The sequence below is a fragment of the Callithrix jacchus genome, chromosome 7 (assembly GCF_049354715.1).
Source record: "Callithrix jacchus isolate 240 chromosome 7, calJac240_pri, whole genome shotgun sequence".
Lineage (NCBI taxonomy): Eukaryota > Metazoa > Chordata > Mammalia > Primates > Cebidae > Callithrix > Callithrix jacchus.
This window is the reverse complement of record NC_133508.1, coordinates 154,728,826-154,735,356: the sequence shown is the minus strand read 5'-3', so window position 1 is coordinate 154,735,356 and position 6,531 is coordinate 154,728,826. Positions and strand designations below refer to the sequence as shown.

General features: G+C 48.8%; 1 pseudogene; it reads left to right on the top strand.

The window, feature by feature from the left end:
• Window positions 1-538: 538 nt before the first annotated feature.
• Window positions 539-1,505, top strand: LOC144577110 (glyceraldehyde-3-phosphate dehydrogenase pseudogene; annotated as a pseudogene).
• The last annotated feature ends 5,026 nt before the right edge of the window (window positions 1,506-6,531 follow it).

The following is a 6,531-nucleotide window of genomic DNA, read 5'->3' as shown; positions in this document are numbered from 1 at the left end:
ATATGGAGAAAATCCTGAAGACTCCGACAAAAAAATGTTAGAACTATAAACAAATTTGTCAAGGTTTCAAGATAAAAAATCAACACACAAAAATCGGTGGTGTTTCTATACACTAACAACAAATTTTCTAAAAAAGCAATTAAGAGGGCTGGGCACAGTGGCTCACGCTTGTAATCCCAGTACTTTGGAAGACCAAGGCAGGTGGATCACGAGGTCAAGAGTTCAAGACCAGCCTGGCATGGTGAAACCCCATTCAACTAAGAATACAAAAATTAGGCGGGCATGGTGGCGTGTGCTTGTAATTCCAGCTACTCGGGAGGCTGAGGCAGGAGAATTGCTTGAACCCGGGAGGTGGACATTGCAGTGAGCCGAGATCACACCACTACACTCCCATCTCAGGGACAGAGCAAGACTCCATCTGGGTGGTGGTGGAGAGGGGAATTAAGAAAACAATCCTGGCTCTCTGCTTCTCCCGTTCAACAGACAGCTGCTTATCCTCGTGCAGCACCAGCCGCATCCCTGAGACACCACAGCAGAGATGAAGCCTGGAGTCAATGGGTTTGGTCATATTGGGCACCTGGTCGCCAGGGCTGCTTTTAACTCTATCAATGACCCCTTCATTGACCTCAACTACATTGTCTACATATTCCAGCATGATTCCACCCATGGCAAATTCCATGGTACCATCAAAATTGAGAACAGGAAGCTTGTCATCAATAGAAATCCCATCACCATCTTCCAGGAGCTAGAGTCTCCCAAAATCAAATGGAGTGATGCTGGTGCTAAGTATGTTGTGAAGTCCACTGGCATCTTTATCATCATAGAGAAGACTGGGGCTCACTTTGGGGAGAGAGCCAAAAGTGTCATTATCTCTGCCCTCTCTGCTGAAGCCCCCATGTTTGTGATGGGCTTGAACCATGAGAAGCATGACAACAGCCTCAAGATAGGCAGCAATGCTTCCTGTGCCACCAACTGCTTAATGCTCCAGGCCAAGCTCATCCATGACAACTTCGGTACTGTGGAGGGACTCATGACCACAGTCCATGCCATCACTGCCACCCAGGAAACCATGGACGGCCTCTCCAGGAAGCTGTGTTGTGACAGTCGTGGGGCTCTTTAGAACATCATCCTTGCATGTACTGGCACTGCCAAGCATATGGGCGCTATCATCCTGGAGCTGAACAGGAAGCTCACTGACATGGCCTTCCATGTTCCCACTGCCAACGTGTCGGTCACAAACCTGACCTGCCATCTTGGAAAACCTGCCACATATGATGATGTCAAGAAGGTGGAGAGGCAGCATCAGAGCACCCCTTCAAGGGCATCCTGGGCTACCCCAAGCGACACCCGACTTTAACAGCGCCACCCACTCTAGCACCTTCGATGCTGGGGCTGGCATTGCCCTCAACAACCACTTCGTCAGGCTCATTTCCTGGTGTGACAACGAATTTGGCTACAGCAACAGGGTGGTGGACCACATGGCCCACATGGCCTCCGAGGAGTAAGACCCCCGGACCAAAAGCCCCAGTGAGAGCAGGAGAGGAAGACAGAGGCCCTCACTGCTGGGGGTCCCTGCCACACTCAGTCTCCACCACACTGAGAATCTCCCCTCCTCACAGTTTCCATGCAAACCCCCTGAAAAGGGAAGGGCCTAGGGATCCCCTGGTCTTGTACCATCAATAAAGTCCCCTGTGCTCAGCCAGAAACAAAACAAAATCCCATTTCCAGGAGCACTGGGAAAAAAAGGTTCATTTCTGCTCGTGTTATCAGCAGCTGTGGCTCTGCTCTGCGTGCCTTCTTGTTCCACGATCCAGCTGTAAAGTGGATCCACCCCAGACACGCTGTCTTGTGGCTGAGGGAGAAGCAGGCCCGCAGACCCACGTGGTGCTTCTTCAAGCTGCAGCTCCAGACGGCACAGGTCACTTCTGCTTACACCCTATTAGCCAAAGCAAGCCCCCTGCCCGGCCTGAGGGAGTGGGGAGAGGACTTAAGCCTCTCCCACAGGCCTCCAAGGGAGGGTGAGGGATACCTGGGGACAAGAATCGGATTTGCGACACTCCGTGTTTTTAAATGCTACCTGCTGAATTATACGTGTCGTAAATACTGGGCAGAGCCAAATAAAACACAAGAAGCCACAAGCTACTGATGTACAACCTCAAATTTAAAAAGTCAGAAATGGGCCAGGCGTGGTGGCTCACGGTGTAATCCCAGCACTTTGGGAGGCCAAGGCAGGTGGATCACCTGAGGTCAGCAGCTTAAGACCAGCCTGGCCAACATGACGAAACCCTGTCTCTGCTAAAAATACAAAAAATTAGATGGGCGTGTTGGCCGGCACCTGTAATCCCAGCCAGTCGGGAGGCTGAGGCAGCATAATGGCTTGAACTGGGGGGTGGAGGTTGCAGTAAGCTGAGATCATGCCTTTGCACTTAAGCCTGGGTGACAGAGCAAAACTCTGTCTCAAAAAAAAAAAAAAAAAAAAGTCAGAAATGGAGTGAAAGCCTTGTTCTCTTCCTTGAAACACACACATGACCTCAGAGTCTCCTGAGTTTAACAGTCCTCTCAAAAAGGAAAAAAGGTTACTTTTCTTTTAATGTTATGGGTGAATCTATACCAGCACTTAGCTTAACCCAGTACCCCTGTTTTTTTTAGAGGTGGTTTAATTGTTTTTTTTCCTTCTCTCTCTTTTCTTTTCTCATATCCCTGGCTACTAATTAGCCCTCCAGAAATGCAAATATAACATTACTCCTCCCCCTTACCCGATATTCCCTACAGGGCCAGTTTTTCCAAGATAGAACTCTCCTTGAGAGCTGAGTCAATTTGCAGACCAAAGCACACCCGCCAGGGAACTTCCACTTCCAGGGGTTGTCTCAGGGCTTTCATTCCCCAGGAGGGCAGATCGAAAGCACACCCACTTGGCCACTGTTTCAACTTACTTCTGCCCCGGAAAGCACCAACTCAACTGCCCACAGATAAGGCACCAATCTAGAAGGGGGACCCCCTGCTCTTGCTCATTTCCTCCCCTACCTTATAAAAATTCCCACCTTCTGCTCCAAAAGTGAAGCAGCACATTTAAACGCAGGACCCTTTCTGCCCCTTCCCCAAGCTAACTTTGGAATCAATTCGTTCTTTTTTTTTTTTTTTTTTGTGACAGAGTCTCTCTCTGTCACCTAGGCTGGAGTGCACTGGCACAATCTCAACTCACCACAACCTCTGCCTCCCGGGTCCAAGCAATTCTCCTGCCTGAGCCTCCTGAGTGTTAAAATGCACATGCTGAATGAAGAGACCCCGCCTCCCCAAACAGGCTTTGTGTGAGCAACACGGCTGTTTATTCACCTGGGTACAGGCCGGCTGAGTCCGCAAAGAGAGTCCGCAGAGGGCAGAGGGATAGCAGTTGCTTGTGTAGGTTTGGAGTGGGCAGTGGAAAGGTACAGAAGTTATAGTTTGAGGGGAGGGTTGCAAGCTGCGGGGGGGGTTGTAGGGTCTGGAGTCACGAGGTTGACCAAGGTCAATTACAAAGTCCAATGGCCTTGTCAATTGAGGCCGGAATAAGAAGCAACAGAACGTTTCCAGTTAGTTAGGCCCTGCAGAGGTTGATCCGTCTTCCGATTTTCATGATCTTCCAGCTACTTCAGGCTTTCTAACTCCGGAAGTCCCTCCAGAAGTGTGTGTGGGCCATGGCACCATCAGTCAGCCTAAAAGACTTCATACTGAGTACCTGGGACTACAGGCCCATGCCACCGTGCCCAGCTAATTTCTGTATTTTTAGTAGAGACAGGTTTTCACCATGTTGGCCAGGCTGGTCTTGAACTCCTGACCTTGTGATCCCAAAGTGCTGGGATTACAGGCATGAGCCACCATAGCCACCATGCCCCACCCTCAATTTGCCTTTTTTTGTGTATCAGACCTTGCTGTTGTTAACTGGACTCCACATGCATTGAGCAACTCACCTGCCTTTTGGTTACACTGGTAACCCCAACTTCCTTTTGTAGGTGTTCATAAATTCACTTTAAACAATTTATTCATAAATATGACCCAGAATCTAGGTCATTTGCCATTCTGTAATCTCCAGAACTCACCTACTATTTCTTTTTCTTTTCCTTATTCTTTTTTATTTATTTATTTATTTTTTTTGAGAAAGAGTCTCTCTCTGTCGCCAGGCTGGAGTGCAGTGGTGCGATCTTGGCTCACTGCAATCTCCGCTTCCTGGCTTCAAGTGATTCTCCTGCCTCAGCCTCCTGAGTAGCTGGGACTACAGGAGTGTACCACCACGCCCAGCTAATTTTTGTATTTTTTAGTAGAGACGGGGTTTCACCATGTTGGCCAGGATGGTTTCAATCTCAACCTCGTGATCTGCCCGCCTAGGCCTCCCAAAGTGCTGGGATTACAGGCGTGAGCCACCCCGCCCAGCCTTTACCTTCTATATCTTGCACTTAGGACATTTGCCTGGGTCCGGTGTTATGGCACCAGTTTTGCTCACTACAGTCCCTCAAAGATCACTGGCAGAACTAAGCAACACATTTGCAAGATCTCTTAGCATCCAAGGGTAAAATGTTTTCGGGCCAAGAAACTTGACGCCACTTCCAATTGCATGAAGCTCTTTTACATTCCTTTAACTAGTTTTTTCATCCTGGACCCTATCATTGTCTTTGAGGACCTTATGGGTAGAATCTGGAAGAAACTGCCATTCCAACCTGCATTCATTTTTGTTCAGAAAGAAGATGGTGAATCACTCAGGGTCCTTCAGAGGTACGGAACCAACTTGTGTTTATGGATATATAACTATACAGGATACATAACCAATAGGATACGTGTGTATATATATGTATCCTATTGGTTCTGTCCCTCTGGAGAACCCTGAGTAATTGTATACGTGTGTGTGTGTGCACGCGTGTGTGTGTGCGTGTGTGAATAAGGGAGAATTGGCTTGCACAATTACAAAGGCAAAGTCCCATGAGAAAACCAGTAATGTGAATGAGTCCAAGTCCTAAAGCCAGGGAAGCTGACAGTGCAGCCCCAGTCTGAGACTGAAGGACTGAGGGCACCTCAGAGGCCACTGTACAAGTCCCAGAGCCCGAACGCTGAAGAACATGGAGTCAGATGCCCAAAGGCAGGGGGAGGAGAGGCAGCCTGCTCTGGAAGGGAGGGAGAGACAGAGCCAGAGACAGAGAAAAAGCCCCAGCAAGCTGCACGCCCCTTCTGCCTGCTTTGTTCTGCTGTGCTGGCAGCCAGCTAGACGGTGTGGTGCCCATTCACAGTGAGGGCGGGTCTTCCTCTCCCAGTCCACTGACTCACATCAGTCTCTCTAGAAACACCCTCACAGTCATACCCAGAAACAGTGTTTCGCCAGCCATCTAGGCATCCCTCAATCCAGTCAAACTGACACCTAATATCAACCATCACAGAATTCATGGGGACACTCAGCCCTTGGGTCACGCTTCATGGGTCTTTCTGCTATGTACATATGCATGGAACGAGCGGCCCAGTGTCCTCTTCAGAACAATTACAGGGTCATCATTATTCTGGATGATGATTTTAGGTTTGGATGATAAATGTTTTATTTTGGTCGCGTATGTTTTTGTATGTGGTCAAGTGTGAGCTAAGTCTATAATTTTCTTGCTTTCCAGGAAGGAGTGAAATATTTCTTAACTCGGTAGGAATGTAGTGAATTACAGTGTTTGCTTCTCCTTGCAGAGTGGAGTGTTTTTTGCCAGAGCAAATTGTTTGCAAGAGCTGCCAGCCTAGAGGACTACAGAAGGACATTCAGGCAGAATATTCACCTCTCCCTAGAAGACAGCCTATGAAAGAGAACTATGTGTTCAATGGACAGTTTTTTCCTCCAAGTGGCATTACTGAAGCATAATGACCCCAAAGCCCTTGAGACTATTAGGCTCTGATGGGACTGTTGCACGGGATACCACGGGATGAGGTCATAGGCCTGGAGTGAGAGCTGGGTTTCCTGGGGGAACAGCTGTCCCATCACTGGTCACCAGGGAGGAGCAGGTGTTGGGCAGGGAGGCAGCCTGAGAATCTCGTCTCCTTTCTGGGTCTCGGGAAGGGTGGGGCCGGGATTCTAGGCAGAGCAGACCTGATTGGAAGGCACTTGCAATGTGTGCTTTGTGCTCATTCGACAGGATAGGAGCCCTGTAGGAAGACAGTGCAGCTTTGTCCAGCAGAGTGCAGCCAAGCTGTGTGTTAAAGGACAGGACCCTGTGCACCCTGCTGTGGGAGAAAGGCATGCCTGTTTCTTTACACAAACGTACCACCTACTAACCAAACCCTCTGCCTCACAAGGCCATGCCCATCAAGTGGGATCTCCATCTTCTAAGGTGCCTGCCTTGCAGGTGGGGAGAGGGGACATAGTTTTTTATTTTTTTTCTGCCACAAAGAAGACATCTTCTGCATGCCAAGCCATCAGCCTGCTTAAGATGGATAGATTTTTGTGGCTGGGCATTTCTAAATATAAGTCTGAGGATCCTGAAATTCACAACACAACAGCTTTTAATTGTTATTATTCTCTGCCTTATTCTCTCA